The sequence below is a fragment of the Tursiops truncatus genome, chromosome 2, assembly GCF_011762595.2.
Source record: "Tursiops truncatus isolate mTurTru1 chromosome 2, mTurTru1.mat.Y, whole genome shotgun sequence".
NCBI lineage: Eukaryota > Metazoa > Chordata > Mammalia > Artiodactyla > Delphinidae > Tursiops > Tursiops truncatus.
The window spans coordinates 45,691,177-45,714,111 of NC_047035.1; the positions used below are offsets into that span (position 1 = coordinate 45,691,177).

At 40.1% G+C, this 22,935-nt stretch overlaps 1 protein-coding gene and 1 long non-coding RNA gene across 4 annotated transcripts in view; one reads left to right on the top strand and one right to left on the bottom strand.

The window, feature by feature from the left end:
- Window positions 1-5,617: 5,617 nt before the first annotated feature.
- Window positions 5,618-21,680, bottom strand: LOC141277972 (uncharacterized). The gene is made up of 3 exons (XR_012329975.1): window positions 21,571-21,680; window positions 13,983-14,107; window positions 5,618-5,792 (listed from the first exon to the last, which is right to left on the bottom strand). It is a non-coding gene; the product is annotated as an uncharacterized lncRNA (long non-coding RNA).
- Window positions 21,579-22,935, top strand: part of DLGAP5 (DLG associated protein 5) — a 39,682-nt gene continuing 38,325 nt past the window's right edge. For all 3 annotated transcript variants that reach the window (XM_019923781.3, XM_019923788.3, XM_033851123.2), the window contains exon 1: window positions 21,579-21,715. The gene's annotated coding sequence lies outside the window, so the exon portion shown is untranslated. The remainder of the gene's footprint in view (window positions 21,716-22,935) is intronic.

Sequence of the window (22,935 nt, forward strand, 5' to 3'; positions counted from 1 at the left end):
AGTTTTTTTTAACCAGGATGGCATGAGAAAGTTCAGTGCCTTGAATGAGCTTACACTGCAAAAAATTTTAACCTGAACTTTGTTACCTCTAAAACTGTACTGAAACTTTAAGATTGACCTGAAAAGGAAGAGAAAGTGAACACTATTCAAAAGAAGTAGGACAAGGAAGATAGGGGGAAAGAAACATCAGTACTGAAACCTTCCAGATTAACTGTTCACCCTGGACCTCACACACTTATTAATGCTTTATCAGATAACCCGGTTCTGTACAGTGAGCGAAAACCTTCCAATGAAAAATGTTTGGCTATTATACATAGTGATTAGCACAGTTTTCAAATCACAGTTTTCTGAATTTAATTTAATTTTACTATTAGCCCCTCTTAATATTTGGCAGGCAAAGAGTTGTACAATTTGGAAAGCATCATGATGCAGGGTTACCAGATTTCTGAAAAATTAACACTATTCTTTGTTTCATTGTGAAATAAAATAAACAACAATAAAGCTATATTTGAAAGTTAGCTGAAATAGCTACCTAAACTAAACATGATCAAACACACACACACACACAAAAACCCCACCCTCCAAACATGATAACACACATACACACACACAGAGGCTAGAAGTCACAAGGCAATAATTTGATTAAAAGTACTTCTATTAAAATTATACAGCTCCAAAACAAAAATACCAGAAACAGAAAAGATATGGGTAAACAGGAATCTTCATTTACTGCCAGGGAAAATAGAAATTGTATGATACAACCTCTTGGAAGAGCAATTTGACAATATCCAGTACAGAGATGTGGGACTCACAAAGCAGCAGTTTCACTTGCAGTCAGACAAACTAGTGAAATTCTCAGACATGTGCACAAGGAGATACGTTCAAGGCAGCACTGTTTTTACCAGAAGAAAAAAGAAGAATCTAAATGTTTATTAATTTAAAAATGGAAAATCAAATTCACGGAGGGAAAACTATTGAATAGATAAAATGAATCAACTCAAGCTATTCAATACATGTATCAACATGGATACATTTTGAAGTCATGCTGAATAACCATGATGAGCCACAGAAGAATATGCACAATAAGAAGTAATTTTTACAAACTTTACAATTTTACAAAGTTATGTTATATACAGTTTAAAAGAGATCTGTGAAAAAAGTATAAAGCCATAGAAGTATACTGTTTAAGATGCTTGTCAAAATCACTGTTGACTCCCTTGTTTAGGCTAAGCCTAACTTGGGATCTTTCAAAAATAAGCAGTGATGGGACTTCCCTGGTTAAGACTCCATGCTCCCAATGCAGGAGGCCCAGGTTCGATCCCTGGTCAGGGAACTAGACCCCACATGCATGCCACAACTAAGGAGCCCTCAAGCCACAACTAAGGAGCCTGCCTGCCACAACTAAGACCCAGCACAACCAAATAAATATTTTAAAACTATTTATTTAATAAAATAAATATTTTTAAAAAATAAACAATGAGGTAGAAGTTTCAGAATATTTTCAAAAGACTAGAGATTATTCAAAGATTTTTTTTAAACTCTTTTAATTCTTTCTGCAAAAATGTTCAGACATGACCACAATGGTTTCATCACTATTTAAGAAATTTCTTCTTTTCATATGTTCAAGTGAATCTGAACACCCCTGCCCCCATGACCATCACTGCTTATATAGAGGGCTTTGACCCAAATTAACGTATGCTTCAAAGTGGGCAAAATGTGGTACTATGACCCCTTAAAAAATAAATTCTCCTGGAGTCAAAATAAATTATAGTATAATATATAATATATCCAATCATAAGCTCATTTGAGTCAAGTTTGATGGGTAGATTCCTCTCTGTTCTTTATTAGCAACCTTAATCAGAAGGCTGGCACACTTTGTGAAGAGCTTCTCACGGGAAATTTGCAAGCCCTACTATTGGAATAATGTGAATTAATCTTAGAAAGATGCTTGCAGATCCCGATGAGACTTACTTGAGAACAACTGTCAACAGTCAATTTGTTATTGCTGTCTTTTTTTTTTTTTTGAACGACGTAGGAAAATATTTAAACCTTTGGTGAATAAGAGGGGGTTTTCAAGTATATAAAGAGTCTCCAAAAACAGATGCACATCACCTTCAAGGTGGTGGTTACCTCTGGGGAGAGGTGGAGAGGAATAGGATCAGTGAGAATATAAAAGAAGCTTTGATTGTACCTGTAACATTTTACTATTTCATTTTTAAAAAGTGAAGCAAAATTGCAAAGGATAACATTTTAAAGCTGAATGGTGGGCATACAGGTGCTCATTACATAATTCTCTCCTGTTTTCTGTATGCTTGAAATGTTATACTAGAAAGAAAGAGAGAAAGAGAGAGAGAGAGAGAGAGAGGAAGGGAGGGAGGGAGGGAGGAAAGTAAAAGAAAGAAAGAGAGGGAGAGAGAGAGAGAGAGGGAGTGAGGAGGGAGAGAAATAAAGAAATGTTGAAGGACAAACAACAAACTTGGAAAAATATATTCAAACCATGTGCGAGAAAAGGGTCTATTTTCTTTCTTTCTTTTTTGGCCATGCCCCACTGCATGTGGGATGTGGGATCTTAGTTCCCCAACCAGGGATGGAACCCATGCCCCCTGCAGTGGAAGCGTGGAGTCTTAACCACTGGACCTCCAGAGAGGTTTCAAAGGGTTTATTTTCTTAATTTATAAAGACAAATCAATAGGGAAAAGACAGATGACCCCAAAGAAAATTGGCAAAGGATATGAATGGGGAATTTATAAGAAAATAGTTAATTTATAAAATAGCCTAAGTATGTACGGGTCTCTCCATTTGTGTTTTGTGTGTTATACATTCATTAAAGAAATGCATATCAAGAAAACAATACTGCTTTTCATTTTCATATTGGCAAAATTTCTTAAATTTCACAAAACGCAGTGTTCGCAATGGTGAGGAGAAACATGTTCTGTTTCTGAGAAGAGTGTGAATTGGTGTAATTATTCTGGAGGGCAAAATTGTTAACATACATTCCCTTTGAAAGAGCAATTCCGTTTCTAGAGTTTTTTTAATCATTGCATAAATGCACAAAGACATGTATCAAGGTATTGTTTATCAAGGTAAAAACTGAGGAAAAATTAATTTCTATCAGTGGAAGACATTAAATTGATGATGATACATGTACAGACTACTTTGCATCGACAAATGAAGATGTTCACAATACAGTGTAAGACTAAAAAAAGGAAGTGGTGGAATAGAGTCTTATTTGCATGAAAAGGCAAACAAATGTCTGAAAGAAATGTAACAGTGATTATCTTCAGGGGATGAAACTGGATGTTGGGGAATAGGAAAGAAATCTTTTATTTCCTCTTAGACTTTTATTGTATCAGTTAGGACTCTATTGCTGCAAATGATAGAAAACTGAAACTCAAACTGCTCTTAAAAAATGAATGAATTTATTGGCTCAATTTAACTGAAAAGTCTGTGAGGAGTTTCAGTTCATCTTGAATCAGGGCTCCACAGTGTCACCAGGATGCTTTTTCTGGGGGCTGACTTTATCTTTTACACCTGTAATTGATGCCCCCTGTGGGTATGTATCTGACAGGCCTGATTGTCTGGATGGCTTCCCTCAAATTAGCAACATAGTGACCGTAACCAAAGGCAAGAGTGAATGCTTCACTTTTCCAGAAGCCTCTACTTCATGTCTCTCGGGGAGTTCATCAGTTATAATTGAATTATTTGCCTATCCTTGAGTCAGTCATCATCAATTGTGGTCATGGGCTTGGGGTCAGTTCCACCCAAACCAAATAACACAGAACTGGGTCTGGTGATTTCCCAAAAGAAAGAGGAATGCTGGCCAGCAAACAACAGATATTCAATATTGCTAGATAATATTTTCCCTAGTGCACATAATTATCTATCTATCTGTCTATCTATGTCTGCCTTCCTGTCTGTCATCATCTTACAGTCCCTTAGGGCCTAGACACTGAGTTCCACAGGAAACGACTATGTCTGTGTCATTCATTATCCTGTCCTTTGGGTCTAAGTTGGGTTCTGGCTGTCAGAGAATATTTGTAGAATAAAAACAAAACAACCTCGCAACTTCACGCTCCTACTAATCCTTGCCTATGAATTAGAAAAACTTTAGTCACAGAATGAACATCATCAGGGCTATCTTCCACAATATCTTCATCCAAAATCATCAGAACAGATGCTGATGCAGTGAGAGAGATGCAATTTTTAGCAGAAACACTGGTGGCTCTATTAAATAGTTGCTGATATCGCTTTTTGTTGGTGGAAATTATTCAATAGTTTATGTCGATTCATTGCTTTTGAACTATTGCCATAATGGTTAAACTCAGCACATCCATTACTCTGTTGTTCAAATAGGGGTTTAGGATCAGGCTAATTTATTTTAAGACTTTTGTTACCAGAGGGGCAGAAATAGAGACACAGATGTAGAGAATAAACGTATGGACACCAAGGGCGGAAAGTGGCGGGGGAGTGTGTGTGTGTGTGTGTGTGTGTGTGTGTGTGATGAATTGGGATTGACATATATACACTAATATGTATAAAATGGATAACTAATAAGAACCTGCTGTATAAAAAAAAATTCTAAAATTAAAAAAAAAAAAGGACTTTTCTTCCTCCTCTTTCCTTCCCTTGATCCTCCTCTGGTTACTCCACTCAATGGCCCACTGAGAACTGGTTCTGCCTGTGCAACTCGCCACATAATTAGTGTTGCTGCCACATAATTAGTGTTGCCACCACATAATTGGTGTTGCCAGATTAAGTAAGTATCCCAGATATTGCATGGGATCAGATATTGAATGGGGATATACTCATACTAAAAAATTAGTCTTTGTTTACTAGAAATTCACATTTAACTGAGCTTCCTGATTGTTATTGGCTGTAGTTTCTTATTTTATTAGCTAAATCTGGCAACCCTACATATAATGCCAGGTGCCTGTGACTACTTTCAGTTTGCCAGAAGATAAACCCCTGGGCTTTCTGGACTATACAAAACCTGATTATTGGATTTTTACCTTTAAATCTACCTCTTTTGCACTTCAAGAGAAATTATAAAGCAAACCCCTGTGTAACCACCACCCAGGTGAAGAAATATAGCAGAATGATGCCAGGACCTTAGAAGCCATCTGTGTTCTCCTCTGCAGATGGCATCGTCCTCCCTCCCCTCAAGGGGTGACCACTATTCTGCCTTTTGTAATCATTCTGGTGTTTCTTTAGGTTTACCACCTATGCATGCATCCATAAACAATATTGTTTATTCTGACTATTTCTGAACTTTATATATAAGTGACTTTTGTGACTTGTTTCATTCACCTAATTTGTGTTGTGAGAGTTATCCATGATGATGCATGTAGCTGTGCTTCCCTAATTCTCATTACTGTATAATGTTCTAGTATGTGATTATACCCATGATTTATCCATCCACTGTATTGCTGTGCTGTTGATGGTCCAGTTTTAACTGCAATTGACAATTTTAACGTTGACAGTTTCAGAATGTTTTAAATGTATTGCACTAAGTTAAAATAACTATTATTAAATAGTTTCATAATGTTTAGGGAAATTGTTAATACATAGTACTCCTCTGAATTTTTTTTTTTAAATATTTATTTAGGTCTTCCCTGGTGACGCAGTGGTTGAGAGTCCGCCTGCCGTTGCAGGGCACACGGGTTCGTGCCCCGGTCCGGGAAGATCCCACGTGCCGCAGAGTGGCTGGGCCCGTGAGCCATGGCCGCTGGGCCTGCGCGTCTGGAACCTGTGCTCCGCAACAGGAGAGGCCACAACACTGAGAGGCCCGCGTACTGCAAAAAAAAAATATATATATATATATATATATATTTATATTTATTTATTTATTTATTTTGGCTGCGCCTGATATCAGTTGCAGCACGTGGGATCTTTTAGTTGCAGCATGCAGACTTCTTAGTTGCGGCATGCATGCAGTATCTAGTTCCCCGACCAGGGATCGAACCCGTGTCCCCTGCATTGGGAGCATGGAGTCTTACCCACTGGACCACCAGGGAAGTCCTCCCTCTGAAATTTGTTGTTGTTGTGTTCAATAATAGGGAAAAGTTTAAGGTGGCTTATATAAAAAGTTTTTCATTTATAATCACTTAAATTTTTTTTATTGAGGTATAATATACATATAGTAAAATGCACAAATCTTAGATATATAGCTTGATGAATTTTTATATATGTATATACCTATGTAACCACAACCCTGATCAAGTTATAGAACATTTTTAGCATTTTTATTTATTTTTTTAAATAAATAAATATTTATTTATTTGGTTGTGTTGGGTCTTAGTTGCAGCTCGAGGGCTCTTTAGTTGTGGCATGTGAACTCTTAGTTGCGGCATGCATGTGGGATTTAATTCCCTGACCAGGGATTGAACTCTGGCCCCCTGCATTGGGGGCACGGAGTCTTAACCACTGCTGCAGCAGGGAAGTCCCTAGCATCTTCTAATACGACTGTTTCACAGCTCTGTTTGTTTCCTGTTGCTACCTACAAGATAGCTCTCTGCCTAAATTTTTAAGTACAGGCCTGTTACAGGTCTGTATGATGCTTGTTTCTGGGCTTTCGTGTGCCACCACGTGGTAAGTCTGCTATACTGCAACTTGGTTCCTTTAAAGAAGGACTCCAACAATTAGATTTCCAAAATGAAAAGTGATAACACAGATTCTGATGCAGTTAACAAAGTAAGTGAACTAACGTTTCTATTAAAAAAGAAAAAAGATTTATCTTACAAAATGAGGATTTAAGATCAGGTAGATAATGACATCACATATATATTTATAGTTAAATTGAATATATAATTTTCTGCTTGTACATTTAGCATATAAAGAAAAAAATGACTTATTGCAAATAATATCAGCTGCTAGCTGTAAAATGCCTTGAAGCTTGTAATGTATGGAAAGTATAAGAATAAAATTATATGCAAGTAATTTATTCAAACCTTTGAACTTATTCATTTTTTAAAATTATTGTACTGAATTCTGACTATAGATTGCTGTAATTCCCTTTGGAGTTATGCCATTCTACAATGGCCACATAATAGTATAGTAATATGTCTTAAAATGTATGCCAAAATTTTTGAAAGCTCACTAGAGATACATCATTCAAATAGGTCTTTCCAGTATTTTACATTTTCCAGTTTTTACATTTATGAGGAGAAAAGAGAACTAAGGCACTGAGAATTTTAATGAATATTAAGGAAAAGCGTACAGATGATAAATTAAATGATTTTGTGTGCATATGCAATGCATGTTGAAGAATAAAGGAAGGAAGAAGAAAATGGATAGATGCTAAACAGTGTTTTATTCCTATAAATTTGGTGTTTATTAAGACTCTCTAAGGGGGGATTTCCCTGGCTGTCCAGTGGTTAGGGCTCTGTGCTCTCACTGCCGAGTGCCTGGGTTCAATCCCTGGTCCGGGAACTAAGATCCCACAAGCTGTGCGGTGTGGAAAAAAAAAAATCTCTAGGAAAAATTCCAGGTCCAGGTGTAGACTGTGACACATGACAACCCCACACCCTCCCACTGGAATAAGACAGATATTTTTTAAAACATAAAGCCGTATCAGTAGAAAATGATTAGAGTATCATCAGTGTACCAGAAAATTTGAGGACTACCTGGAAAATAGAAAGCAAATGGGTTTGAATTTCATGAAAAAAATCAAAAGAGAAGAAATTGCATCTCAGGACAAAGGCAAGCCAGGTTCCTTCTAAGAGGCTCAGCAACAGCAAATTCTAAGAGGGGAGCTGTCCGTGGGCCAACAATCAGTGCAGTTTATGAAAGGTGCTTTCTGGTAAGAGTACTGGCGCCTCAGAGAAAAATCAAAGCCAGACTTGTAGTAACTTCAGAATTTGGGCCAAAAAAGCATTAAACAAGATACTTTATAATACTGAAGGGGAAATTCACAATGGAGATATAAAATCTATCCACTGAAGAACATAGCATTAATATTCATAAAGCAAAAACTATAGGCGATACAAGGAGAAATAGAAACACACAAGAAGTAGAGGCTCCAATTCACTTTTCTTAATCTCTAGCAAGTGGAGAAAAAGTAAGACTATAGAAGAAGGTGGAGGGAATTCCCTGGCGGTCCAGTGGATAGGACTCCACTGCCAAAGGCCGTGGTTCAATCCCTGGTAGGGGAACTAAGATCCCACAAGCAGCGCAGCCAAAAACAGAAGAAGAAAGTGCAGTAATGTCTTCAAAGATCTAAGGGAAGATCTTTTTAAACTTAGCCTTATTATTGAATAAGCATGAGGACAAAATAAATATATCTGGGAATTAAAAATTTACCACTCATGCTCCATACATAAAAAAAAATTACTTGAGGAAGTGCTTCAGCACAAAAATAAGGATCCAAGACATCAGGTTATACAACAATGGTGGCAACTAAGCAGAAGCAGAAAAACTTAAGGAAAGATTTAAGCAGCAAACTTTTAATGTCGTAGGATTCAGTTTCCTTCTAAATTAGTCCAAGCACAATATTTGGTTCACAGTGAATAATACTTATGTAATCATAACAGCATATATGCTAGCTATTTATTTTCACTTTTGGGTATCAAACAATGCCCAAAGCACAGGAGATTTAATAATTATATTACAGATGTGCACATAAATGTCATAAATCATGACAATTTAAAAATCATGTGGCAGGGTATAAATCTCAGGGAACATATTCAAGTATGTAAGAAATATCACTTTATTCTCTACATTTCAATTTAATTTTTGCCTCTGGGAAGTATTCCCTTTCTCTTCCAACCTCCCCCATAAGTCCTGATTGATGGGAAATGTAAGCACAGATATTCTTGGGGTTTCTCTGCCCTCCCTGGGTCCTGTCAAGGTATACAGTTGCCAAAGCATCAGAGAGCACAGGCACTGTCCAGACATTAGTAATCTGTACACCCAGGTAACTGAGAGCCTCAGTGAATGATTGTTTCCAATGCAGCAGGTCTCTGCTCCTTTGAGGCCCCATGTGTGGCATGGGACTCTCAGCAGAGGTTGGGAACCCTGTGCTAGGGTCCTGCCTTCTCCAGATACCTGACATCACTACCTCTTCTGAGGCTTACCTTCTCCTCAGAGTTCCATGATGGAGCACACAAGTTATCACCACAACCCAACCCTCATGGAATCTCTAGGGTAGAAGCCTACCCCCACATCCTGCTTCTCCATGTCATCAAGCTTTCTCCCTCAAATTCTGAGCTCCTCAATGAGCTTAGGCTTATGGAAAACAAAAGCCAGAACAAATTTTACAGGCTAATTCTGCTTTCCTCCCTGTCCTATACTTCCCCTGAAGTGCTAGAATTCAGAGCCTGTTACTTGCTTGAATGGAGAAATGGAAAAGGGAAAATACAATATAATTCAAACACATATGAATACAACTAAGAGAAACTGGGAGGTAGATAGAGAGAAATAGAAAGGAGGGTATTATACTCATTTTTCATTGGGGGTACTCAACCCATACTAAATTTGATAAATCAAGACCTAAACATTTAAATATGTTATTTAAAGTAAATAAGGCAGGATTTCCCTGGTGGCGCAGTGGGTAAGACTCTGTGCTCCCAATGCAGGGGGCCTAGGATCAATCCGTGCTCAGGGAACTAGATCCCACATGTGTGCCACAACTAAGGAGCCCACCTGCCACAACTAAGACCTGGTGCAACCAATAAAAATAAATAAATAAATAAAACTAAAAAAAATAATAAAGTAAATAAGGCAACCACTAGAAAATAAAAATATAACACATAAGCAATAAAATCCAGAGATGGAAAGGTAGCTAGATCATGATAAATTCCTAACCTTTTATAATAGAATATCAATAGATTCTGTTAAATATGATAGAACTTGAAGAAATATGAAGCAGAAACTGTTAACAGGAGTGATTTCTGGGAAGTGAATTAGGGCATGAGGAGGAGAGGTGGTAGCTGGGAACAGGAGGGAGACTTCTTTATTTTCATTTTAACTTTTTTATCTTAATTTTTTTAAATAGATCTTTTTAAAAATTTTATTTATTTATTTATTTATTTTTGGCTGTGTTGGGTCTTCGTTGCTGTGCTCGGGCTTTCTCTAGTTGTGCTGAGCAGGGGTTACTCTTTGTTGCAGTCCATGGGCTTCTCATTGCAGTGGCTTCTCTTGCTGCAGAGCACAGGCTCTAGGCGTGCAGGCTTCAGTAGTTGTGGCACGCGGGGTCAGTAGTTGTGGCTTGCAGGCTCTAGAGCTCAGGCTCAGTAGTTGTTGCTCATGGTCTTAGTTGCTCCATGGCATGTGGGATCTTCCCGGGCCAGGGCTCGAACGCATGTCCCCTGCATTGGCAGACGTATTCTTAACCACTGGGCCAGCAGGGAAGCCCCAATAGATCTTTATTGGAGTATAATTTCTTCGCAGTACTGTGTTAGTCTCTGTTGTACACCAAAGTGAATCAGCCATATACATACATATGTCCCCATATCCCTTCCCTCTTGAGCCTCCCTCCCATCCTCCCTATCTAACCCCTATAGGTCATTGCAAAGCACCGAGCCGATCTCCCTGTGCTATGCTGTTTCTTCCCACTAGCTAACTATTTTACATTCGGTAGTGTATATATGTCTATGCTACTCTCACTTCACCCCAGCTTCCCCCTCCCACCCCATGTCCTCAAGTCCATTCTCTGTGTCTACATATTTATTCCTGCCCTGCAAATAGGTTCATCAGTACCACTTTTTTTTTTTAGATTCCATATATATGTGTTAGAATACAGTATTTGTTTTACTCTTTCTGACTTACTTCACTCTGTATGATAGACTCTGGGTCCATCCACCTCACTACAAACAACTCAATTTCATCTCTTTTTATGGCTGAGTAATATTCCATTGCATATATGTGCCACATCTTCTTTATCCATTCATCTGTCGATGGACATTTAGGTTGGTTCCATGTCCTGGCTGTTGTAAATAGGGCTGCAATGAACACTGTGGTACATGTCTCTCTCTTTTTTTTAATATATATATATATATATATATATATATTTATTTATTTATTTATTTATTTTTGGCTGCATTGGGTCTTCGTTGCTGTGCGCGGGCTTTTCTCTAGTTGCGGTGAGCGGGGGCTGCTCTTCGTTGCAGTGTGTGCGCCTCTCATTGTGGTGGCCTCTCTTGCTGCCGAGCATGGGCTCTAGGTGAGCGGGCTCAGTACTTGTGGCACATGGGCACTGTACTTGCTCCGCGGCATGTGGGATCTTCCCGGACCAGGGCTCAAACCCGTGTCCCCTGCATTGGCAGGCGGAGTCTTAACCACTGCGCCACCAGGGAAGCCCTACATGCCTCTTTCTGAATTATGGTTTTCTCAGGGTATATGCCCAGTAGTGGGATTGCTGGGTCATATGGTAATTCTATTTTTAATTTTTTAAGGAATCTCCTTACTGTTTTCTATAGTGGTTGCATCAGTTTACATTCCCACCAACAGTGCAGGAGGGTTCCCTTTTCACCACACCCTTTCCAGCATTTACTGTTTCTAGATTTTCTGATAATAGCTGGCATGAGGTGATACCTCATTGCAGTTTTGATTTGCATTTCTCCAATAATTAGTGATGTTGAGCATCTTTTCATGTGCCTCTTGGCCATCTGTATGTCTTCCTTGGTGAAATGTCTATTTAGGTCTTCTGCCCATTTTTGGATTGGATTGTTTGTTTTTTTGATATTGAGCTCCATGAGCTGTCTGTATATTTTGGAGATTAATCCTCTGTCTGTTGTTTCAATTGCAAGTATTTTCTCCCATTCTGAGGGTTGTCTTTTTGTCTTCTTTATGGTTTCATTTGCTGTGCAAAAGCTTTTAAGTTTAATTAAGTATCATTTGTTTATTTTTGTTTTTATTTCCTTTACTCTAGGAGGTGGGCCAAAAAAGATCTTGCTGTGATTTATGTCAAAGCGTGTTTTTCCTATGTTTTCCTCTAAGACTTTTATAGTGTCTGGTCTTACATTTAGGTCTTTAATCCATTTGGAGTTTATTTTTGTGTATGGTGTTAGGTAGTGTTCTTTATTTTATTTATTTATTTTTGGCTCATTGGGTCTTCATTGCTGTGCACGGGCTTTCTCTAGTTGCGGTGAGCGGGGTAGTGCTACTCTTTGTTGTAGTGTGCAGGCTTCTAGTTGCGGTGGCTTCTCTTGTTGCGGAGCTCTAGGCATGCAGGCTTCAGTAGTTGTGGCTTGTGGGCTCTAGAGTGCAGGCTCAGTAGTTGTGGCGCACGGGCTTAGTTGTTCCGCGGCATGTGGGATCTTCCTGGACCAGGGCTCGAGCCCATGTCCCCTGCATTGGCATGTGGATTCTTAACCACTGCGCCACCAGGGAAGCCCTCTTATGCTTGTTTTCTGGAAAGACTTTACCAGTTTATAATTTTGACCAACTAACGTTAATTTTGTCATTCCTACTAATTTTTGATAGCAATACGTCTTGCACTTTATTTCTCAATATTTTAATTAGAAGTGCGCGTAGTTTCTATTGGTAGATTCAAGGATACTGTTATTATTCTTATTTTTGTCACTGTTATTATTTTAAAGTACCATTCATTGAAAATCTACTATTTGCCAAGTATTTTATATAATGTATCTTTATCTTAAAATTCCATGAAGAAGGTGTTATCAAACAGAGGCTCTGGAAGGATTGAGTCTCTTGTCTAAGGCCATATGTGGCCTTTAACCTATGGATTGAAAATGTGGCAGTGTTGGGATTTAAACCCAAAGCTATGGAGCCAAAGCCCATACTCTTTCCACACTATGCTATACTCATCTTGGTAGCCTGCTAATCCCAGGCTTGGTTTACATGGACCCTGGAGCCACTAGGCATTAAAAAGTTTATTAAGTTACAGAGTGAAGTAAGTCAGAAAGAGGAAAACAAATACCTTATGCTAACATATATATATGGAATCTAAAAAAACAATGGTTCTGAAGAACCTAGGGGCAGGACAGGAATAGAGACGCAGACATAGAGAACGGACTTGAGGACATGGGGAGGGGAAGGGTAAGCTGGGACGAAGTGAGAGAGTGGCATGGACTTATATATACTACCAAATGTAAAATAGATAGCTAGTGGGAAGCAGCCGCAAAGCACAGGGAGATCAGCTCGGTGCTTTGTGGCCACCTAGAGGGGTGGGATAGGGAGGGTGGGAGGGAGAAGCAAGAGGGAGGGGATATGGGGATATATGTATAGCTGATTCACTTTGTTATAAAGCAGAAACTAACACACCATTGTAAAGCAATTATACTCCAGTAAAGATGTTAAAAAAAAAGTTTATTAAGCATATAAAGTAAAAGCATCTTTAAAACCTGGGAAAACAGAAAAGGAGAAGCCTTTGTGTGTAATTCCTTCACCCTTTAATTCCAGTGGAGATTAGAGGCCCTTTCACTCTCCTTTCAACTTCAACTGTTACAGGCAAATTGATTAGTTAATTAATTAATTCCATTTGCCACCCAAACCCCTCTCCCTGCCTTGTCAGAAGCAGGGCTGGTCCAGAGAACACAGGAATGTCCACAGGATTTGGTTCTCATCCTAACTTTTCCCCTTTGTGGTCAGCTAACCGTAACAACCATTTTTTAAGTGTTCGCTGTACGCTAGCTACTCTGCTGAGCTCTTCAGGTAGGGTATTTTATTTAATCATCACGACAAACTTACCAAGTAGGTATTGATAGAACCTGCATCAATGAAGTTTGAGAACAGACATTGAGCAACCCAGGACTCAGCCCAGGTTGGCTGGACTCTGAAACTCCACCCTTTACATCATAAATGTTTCTTGAATCAATGAATGATTCATTCCTTTTTGGTAATCCAGTTTCAAGATTTCAAGACTCCAGTTCAAGAGGTCCACAGATAAAGCCCATCAGACGAAGACCACCGGGAACACACTTGTGGTTTAAGTTTGGTTAATTTACTGGCTGCTGCAAGAGAGCATGCAGCCTCTCCCGGGGATCCTGGGATGTCTGGGCAAGAGAGACTTGGGAGGGGCTTACCTCAGGGCATGGGCCAGTGCTGAGTGGTGCTGAGGAGGGAGCGGAAGAAGCGGGGATCCACTGTGGACTGGTGCTGTCACGAACAGGGGCACTTTAGCAATCGAGGTTTCTCTGTCATCTTTGTTCTGGAAGCAAAAGCAGAGCAGGCAATGTCACTGGTAAGAAAGCAGTGATCACTCCAAAGGAGAGGAATTGTACAGCCTGAGGAGAAACATGGTTTACATGGCCTTGGCCTCCTCCTGTTGCAAACGTTTTTTAAACTTCTGTTAGACATATTCTGGTCTGATTACCTGTTTCTTGGAAACTACCATTTAAAAACCTCTTTTCTGAATCCCTGGGTTGGAAATTGAGGCTCCTTCCCTGTGTCAAAGTAACCCACAGGGAGTGAGACGTTCCATTTTCCTTGATATTTCAGACAGCGAAGTTTCTCATAAATTACAATGGCATTTCCCAGTAGAAATGTAATGTGAGCCAGACACGCAATTAAAATTTTTCTAACAGCCACATTAAAAAGAAACAGGTGAGTGGCGAGGCCTTCGTGGGGCAGCCAGAGCTGTGTCTGCTCAGAGGTCAGCCTCAGACACCAGCTCTTAGTCTCCCTCTCAGCCTGTGTCCTCGAAGCCAGAGGACCAGGAGGCCACTGGCCATGCCCAGCGGGCCCAGCATGCAGGAGGTGGACACTAGGCAGCAAGGCTGCTGCCAGAATCATTTCTCCAATCAGTGTTCAGAGTATTATCATTTTGTGCATTTGTGGTGGGGGGAAGGTAGGGCTAATTTATTTTTCAATAAGGTTGGAGATGTAAGTTTGGTCCACTGGCAGTGCGGAAAGAGACCCACTGAAGGGCCCCTCAAGCCCAACCAGTGGGCTTCCTGTAGAGTGGGAGTGCCAGGACTAGCCTGCTCTCGGGCTCCGGGAAGGGGGGCAGGATCTCAGGCCAGCCCGCTCCAGCTCATGACACAGTTTGGCTTTTTTGGGAAGCAGATGGGATATTCCCACTCAGCAGCCCCCAGCTTTCCCACAGGGAAACCCTGGAGCCATCCTTTAAGCCAACAAGATGCCCCGGGCTTGAGCAGAGAGAACTTCAGAGCCTGGGAGGTGAGGCCTGGCCCAGCCTGATGGGCCCCACCCCCCAGCTGCCACCAGCCCCTAGGACTGTGCCTGAGGCCTGGAGTGACCAACCTGGCAGCTGTTCTGAGTTTCAGCAATGAGACTGCCAGGTCCTTGGACCTGGACCAGAGGGAAGTGAGGCTCAAGGACCTCACTCAGGCTGTGGCAGCCATCCTGGGCATCCATCACGGAAGCAATAAAGCTCTTCCCGGAAATAAACAAATAAATAAATAAAAATAAATTTTTAAAAACAACAGGTGAAATTAAGTTTAGTAATATATTTTAACTCAATAGATTCACAATTTATCCAAAATATTATTTCAATACAGAATCAATATATTAAAAAAAAAGTTAAATTAGACATCTCACTTTCTTTTATTCATACGAAGTCTCCAAAATCCAGTATAGCAGATCTCAGTTTTGAGTTTAGATTTTCATTGAAATAGTTTATCTGTATTTAGATGTCATAAAATTTACAGTTGAAAAAGTGTACTCATGGACCAACGTTGTTCCAAACATACTTGAGTTTTCTAATAACTGAATCAAGTACCAGGTTGTAAATTCAAATTTAGACTAATTAAGATTAAGTAAAATTTAAAATTCAGTTCCTCAGTCACCCTAGTTACATTTTAGCCACATGTGGCTGGTGGCAACCATGTTGGATAGGTCAGGTCCATGATTTTAGAGAACAAGTTTTCTCATCACCATGCCCTTGATGGTAACTAATAAAAGCAGATTTTATAGGTTCACATTATCCTTAGTTCTTTTTTTTTAAATTTTTATTTATTCTTTAATTTTATTTATGGCTGTGTTGGGTCTTCATTGCTGCGCGCGGGCTTTCTCTAGTTGCGGTGAGTGGGGGATACTCTTCATTGTGGTGCGCGGGCTCCTCACTGCGGTGGCTTCTCTTGTTGCGGAGCACGGGCTCTAGGTGCGCAGGCTTCAGTAGTTGTGGCACGCAGCCTCAGTAGTTGTGGCATGCGATATCCTTAGTTCTTTCTTCTCCTATCCCACCTTTTTTGTACCACAAATTCTCTGCCACGCTAAAAGAACTCTCGATTTTCTTAGATTCCAGTTTTTCTCTTCAGCTGCAGGGCAGGCCCAGCTACCCTAAATCGAAGCTCAGGACGGCTGATCAGCCCAGTTTCCTCCCCTTTGCAGAGATTCTATCATCATTGTGAAATAGAGACATTATCGTCTACATCTTCCAAGTACATCCCTGACAGCATAAAGGGACTATAAAGAAGTTTTTCAAAGCTCTTCCCTGAAATTTGATGCTGTTACAAGTAAGACACACCACAGGTTCCTTTGTGCCTGGAGTTAGCATTAAAGAGTTTTGGCAGGGCTTCCCTGGTGGCACAGTGGTTAAGAATCCACCTGCCATTGCAGGGGACACGGGTTCGAGCCCTGGTCCGGGAAGATCCCACATGCCGCGGAGCAACTAAGCCCATGTGCCACAACTACTGAGCCTGTACTCCAGAGCCCATGAGCCACAACTACTGAAGCTCACACGCCTAGAGCCTGTGCTCCGCAACAAGAGAAGCCACCGTAATGAGAAATCTGTGCACCACAACAAAGAGTAGCCCCCGTTCACCGTGTGGCGTACAGGCTTCTCATTGTGGTGGCTGCTCTTGTTGCAGCACGTGGGCTCTAGGGTGAGCAGGCTTTAGTAGTTGTGGCACGCGGGCTCTAGAGCACAGTCTCAGTAATTGTGGTGCGTGGGCTTAGTTGCTCTGCTGCACGTGGGATCTTCCCAGACCAGGGCTCGAACCCGTGTCCGCTGCATTGGCAGGCAGAGTCTTAACCACTGCGCCACCAGGGAAGTCCCTCAATGACTAACTTTATTGTACATATGTGCTTTGAAATTTGTTGAAGCTTTCTTCATGGCCTAATATATGATTATTTGTAACTGTTCCATGTATACTTGAGAAAAATATGTATTCTCTGATTGTTGGATGTTTATTTGGCCTAGTTGTTAATTGTTTTGTTGACATCTTCCATATGTCCTTGCTAAAATTTTGTCTGTTTGGCCTATCAATAATGAGAGATGTGTATTGAATTGCTCACAATAATGGTGGATTTATCCATTTTTTTCTGTAGCTCTATAAATATTTGTTTCATCTACTGTGAAGCTATTTTGTTAGGTGCATACATGTCTCAGACTGCTCTAGCTTGGTAAATTGAACCTTTTATCATTCCACCATGAACGTCTCCACCCCTAACATGTACCAGCTTTTTTCTGGTTAGTTATTGCCTGACATAGTATATACCATCCTTTTATTTTTCACTGTTTATATCCATGTGCTTTGGGCATATGTCTTTTAAACAGAATATGTCTGGATTTCTAAAATCCCATCTATCTTCTAACTGGTGAGATTACTTCATTTATACTTACTATAATTATTGATATCTTTGTAACTTTTTCTATCTTAATTTGTAATTTCAATTTATCTCACCTTTTTTATGTTTTCTACTTTAAAAAATGATATAGTAGACAAGAATTTTATGACATCTTCATATCCCTTGTTTTTCCTTCATTTCCACTTTCCATATCTTATTATCTAGAGTGTTTCATTCTAGGTTAGGTTAAATATATGCTCTCCTTTTCCTTTGCTCGTAGCAGTTTTTAAACAACAACAAATACTTCAAAGGTATTTGCTCATCTTAAAATATCTGTTTGTCTCTCTGTACCTGCTGCTATATAGAAGAGAATAGCAGGGATGACACAAAAGCCAAACAATTTCTATCATATTTTATCCTCCATTGCCTTATGCCCCATGCCATATGCATTATCCCATAAACACCAGTTCAGAACAGCCATATTGCTCCAGAATTTTCTATTTCCTTGGTATTTGGGTGTTTACCAGGTAACTTGGCTGTTTTTTGTTTTTTGTTTTCTCTCTGTAGCTCCTCTGAGATTGATCTTGGGGGAAGGAGCTAGTAACTTTACTTTGTCAGCATCTCGTAGGAAGCGGAACAGGAACTAATTATTTCGTTTAATTTTCCTAACATTCCTAAGAGGTAGATAAGGAAATGGAGATTCAGAGAAGCGCAGAAAACTTGCCAATGTGAAGTGGCCATTTTAAATGCCAACCATTTGACCCCAAATCCTATGCCCTTTTCCATTCTCACATCAACACGGAAACAAGCTATGTTTCCAGCCAGGAAAATGAAAATACCTCAGTTTGAGTCCTGATTCTGCTACTTAGTTAGCTGTGGGATCTTGTACAAGTCACTCATCTTCAAAGTCCTTTCCATCACTAAAGCTGCTAATTCCTCAGTTATACTCTCTGCCTGTGTTTCAGTAATTCCTAATGAAATTTTAATTCATTGCAGTATGGTTTCTGCCGCCACCCTTCAGCTGAAATAATTCTCACCAAAGCTGCCAATCACACCCTTGCTGCTAAACGGATAGAACGTGCAATGCTGTGTCCTTCCACATGTTATGCTTTGCTTTATTATTTCTTAATGCACTAAAGTGCTTTAGTTATAGTTAACTCAAAAAAATCATCTGAGGCTTTGCAGGGGGAACTTTTCCCACAAACAGCTATACACACGGGTTTTATTTACATGTGATGCTGGACAATGTATTAAAAAAGTGAGAAAAGATTGAAGATACCACACACAAATTAATTCAAGATGGATCACAGACCTCAACATAAGAGCTAAAACTACCAAGTTTCTAGAACAAAAACATAGGAGAATAACGTTATGATCTTGTGGTAGGCAAATAGTTCTCAGGAAACAAAGCACGAAAGATAAAAGAAAAATATTTTAAATTAGACTTCATCAAACTTAAACCCTCTGCTCACCAGTGATGCTAAGAAAATGCAAAGGCAACCAACAGAGCCAGGTTTTCTACTGTTAGGGTGGGAGGTTACAGATAAGCAAGGGGAGGAGGCTAGAATGATCCATGTGGTAATGGATTAGAGTTGGAGGCATCAGCATGAACTCATGATTAGCTTAATGTAGGTACAGATGTTTACATATAGAAATATTTATAGATCTGTATATACATATGTTAGTCTACTTTCTCACCCTATCAGCTGAGAAACTCCCTAGTAGCAAGGAGCACACCTACTGTCCGGATCTTGGTTTCTAGTACCATTCTCCAATAAGAGGACCTGAACAGACATTTTTCCAAAGAAGACATATAGATGGCCAATAGACACATGAAAATGTGCTCAGCCTCCCTTATCATCAGGGAAATATTGATACAAATCAAAACCCCAGTGAGCTACCACCCCACACCTGTCAGAATGGCTATTATCAAAAAGACAAGAAACAACAAGTGTTGTCAAGGATGTAGAGAAAATGGAACACTTTTGCACTGTTAGTGGAAATGTAAATTGGTGCAGGCACTATGGAAAACAGTACGGAGGTTCCGTAAAAAAATAAAAATAGAACTACCATATGATCCAGCGATTCCACTTCTGGGTATTTATCTGTAGAAAATGAAAACATAATTCAAAAAATATATACCCCTATGTTCATTGCAGCACTATTTACAATAGCCAAAATGTGGAAGCAACCTAAATGTCTATCAATGGATGAGTCGGTGGTATAATAAGATGTAGTATACACAGACACACAGACACACACACACACACACACACACACAGGAATGTTACTCAACCATTAAAAAAGAATGAAATCTCACCATTTGTGGCAACATAGATGGAACTGGAGGGTAATATGCTAAATGAAATAAGTCAGACAGAGAAAAACAAATACCATATGATTTCATTTATATATAAAAACCAAAACAAACAAACAAACAAAACAAAACAGACACTGTGGGAAACGGTCAGCCTTGAGAGCAAGCTGTGGACATGCCAGGCATGCCGCCGCTGCTCGAAGGGACTGTCCCTACTTGTTCCCCTCCTTGTTTCATTCCATGGGAGATAAATCACCAGGGCCCAGAGATCAGAAAGAATGTAAAATGAGACAAGCAAAGCTGTCTTTCCCCTGCACGTGCAGGTTATTTTGGATAATTCCGGGTTTTCTCCCAGGGAAGTTAACCTTGAAGCCGAGACAGTCTGTAGATGATGTAAACCACCATCTGGCAACCAACCTCCCTTTTTCTAGTCTATGTAATCTGGAACTGTAGCATAATAAAATTTGCCTTGTCACCATCAGTTGTCTTGGTCCTTCTGACCCCATTCGTCGGTACTGCTTCAGTTCCTTACCCCTTCCCTTCTGACCCTGGGCGGTGAAATCCTCTTCCTCCGGCTGGTCCGCGGCAAGAAACAGACTCATAGATACAGAAAACAAACTGTTCGTTGCCCAGGGAGGGAGTGTCAGGGAAAGGACCAAATAGGTGAAGGGGATTAAGAGGTAAAAATTTTCAGCTATAAAACAAATGTCACAGAATATGGTAAATAATATTGTAAAAACTTTGTATGGTGACTGATGGTAACTGGATTTATTGTGGTGATCATTTCATAATGTAAAAAATATTGAATCACTATGTTGTACACCTGAAACTAATACTGTATGTTAATTAGAACTCAGTTAAAAAAAAAAATTCCACACCTACATTTCCCCAAGAGAAATAAAACATGACCACAAAAAGACTTGTACAAGAATGTTTATAGCAACTTTATTCATAATAGCTAAAAATTGGAACAATTCAATATCCATCAACAGGAGAATGGATAAGCAAATTATTCAATGGAATACTTTTCAGCAATAAAAACAACGGCTGATTCATGTTAACAGTAGGGATGGATCTCGAAAACATTACACTGGGAGAAAGAAGGCAGACAAGAGTACCTACCACTCCTATTTTTAAGGTGATAGAAATCAGAAGAGTGATTGTCTAAGCTGTGGGAGATTTGGAAGGGGGCTTGAGAGAACCGGGTGATGGAAATACTCTATATCCTGATTGGGTGGTGGTTACACAGCTGTTTACATTTAGCAAAACTCATCAAATCATATACTAAAAAAAACTATGCTTTTCACTGTATTTGATAATTTTACCTCTATTTAAGAAGAAAAAAAAAGGACGAGAAAAAAAAAGACTGGTAACGCTGAAAGGTAACAGTAAAAGATGTAAGAAGAAATTTGATGTGGTAATAAGCCCTTTCTTTAAAACGTTAAGTGAAGAAAATATTCCAATAAGCTCTGCTGGATTTATGTAATCAAATAAGGACTCAGATTCTGAGTCCCCTCTCCTCTGTCCGAGTTCCTCGGTCTTTTCTCGGATACCCGCGAGGCCCCGGGAACTCCAGGGCGGTTTCAGGCGTAGCGCCCTCTCAACCGCCGGCCATTGTAGCTCCCCGCCAGCCCCAGAGCTCCCACCGCTCACTGCCTCATCAATATCGCATCGCGGAACCGCCCTTTGAGTCAGCTCACAGCCACCCTTTGAACGGTCCGTTCACCTTTCAATCAATTCAAACATAGCAAGGAGCTAACCAACCGCAAGCCTCGGCGAAGGGAAGAGGCGGGTACTTTTACAGGAAGTGTTGCTTAAAATACCTCCAATCAGAAGTTCGGTGTGGGAAGTTTGAATTTTGCGGAGTCTTGTAGGCGTTCCTTCTTCGGAGGCGGCGGTGGTCTTCCAGGCCCAGAGGGTTCCTTTACTTTTAGTTTGGTTGAGGTTTCACGCTAGAAGCTGCCTCAGGTAGGTGGATGCTGGGGAGCTGGGGGGAGGGCGCTGGTCCGCTTCCTTCTAGAAGGTCTAGAAGGGTCGGAGGACCGGCGGCTGCGAGCTGGACGCCGCTCAGGGGAGGCTCCTCTTAGGACCGTGTTACCTGTCCTTCCCGAAGCTGATGACGCAGTCCTTCGGAAGAGTAAATATTTGTTGCCATGATCTGTGTAGCGGCATCATTTCACCACCGGGGCGTTATTGGCTTTGGGCCCCAACATTATTCCAGTGTCTCTTTCCAGGTTCTATGACAACTAAAAACGCCTGGGTTGACAACCTTGGCAAGCAAAACTAAGGCATTCTAGACTTTCAAGCTGGAAGAAACTCCAGTCAGCCAAAGAAGAGAACTTAGATGTGTGTGAAGAGCCAGGCTGCCTGGCTTAAGATTCCAGCTCCACTACCTTTTAGCTGTGCAAATGTGGGCAGTTAATATACCTCATCTGTATAACGGCAGTTATACTAAATACCTTTTAGGGTTTAGGTGATAATTAAATATGCCTTCGGTGTTAGTTCTCTCTCTCTCTCTCTCTATTTGCCGTGTATAGTTCTCTGCTGTGTTTTTAAATACCTAGTACGTAATTTTAATTTTCTTTAATATTTGCGGGAAGTGGCAAATCAAATAGTAGAGGAGAGTTCTTGATTAAAAAAGCACAGTCCTTTGTCACTTCCCCTGGGCCTTTAAAGGAGAATGTTATTAGCATCCAGGTCAGATGAATTCTCATGTTTTTATACTCTTTTGATTGCCTAAAATAATACAACATTTGAATTTGTTGCATTTCTTGTGCAGTTTTTTTATCTGCATTTTTCTAGTGGACTCTCTTCTTGTTGTTGAAGGTATAGTGTGCTTGTATCTTTTTTTTTTAAATAGACCTTTATTGGAGTATAATTGCTTCACAATACTGTGTTAGTTTCTGTTGCACAGCAAAGCGAATCAGTCATATGCATACATATATCCCCATATCCCCTCCCTCTTGAGCCTCCCTCCCACCCTCCCTATCCCACCCCTCTAGGTGGTCACAAAGCACCGAGCCGATCTCCCTGTGCTATGCTGCTGCTTCCTACTAGCTATCTATTTTACATCTGGTAGTGTATATATGTCGATGCTACTCTCACTTTGCCCCAGCTTCCCCCTCCCACCCCATGTCTTCAAGTCCATTCTCTATGTCTACCTCTTTATTCCTGCCCTAACTTTCTAA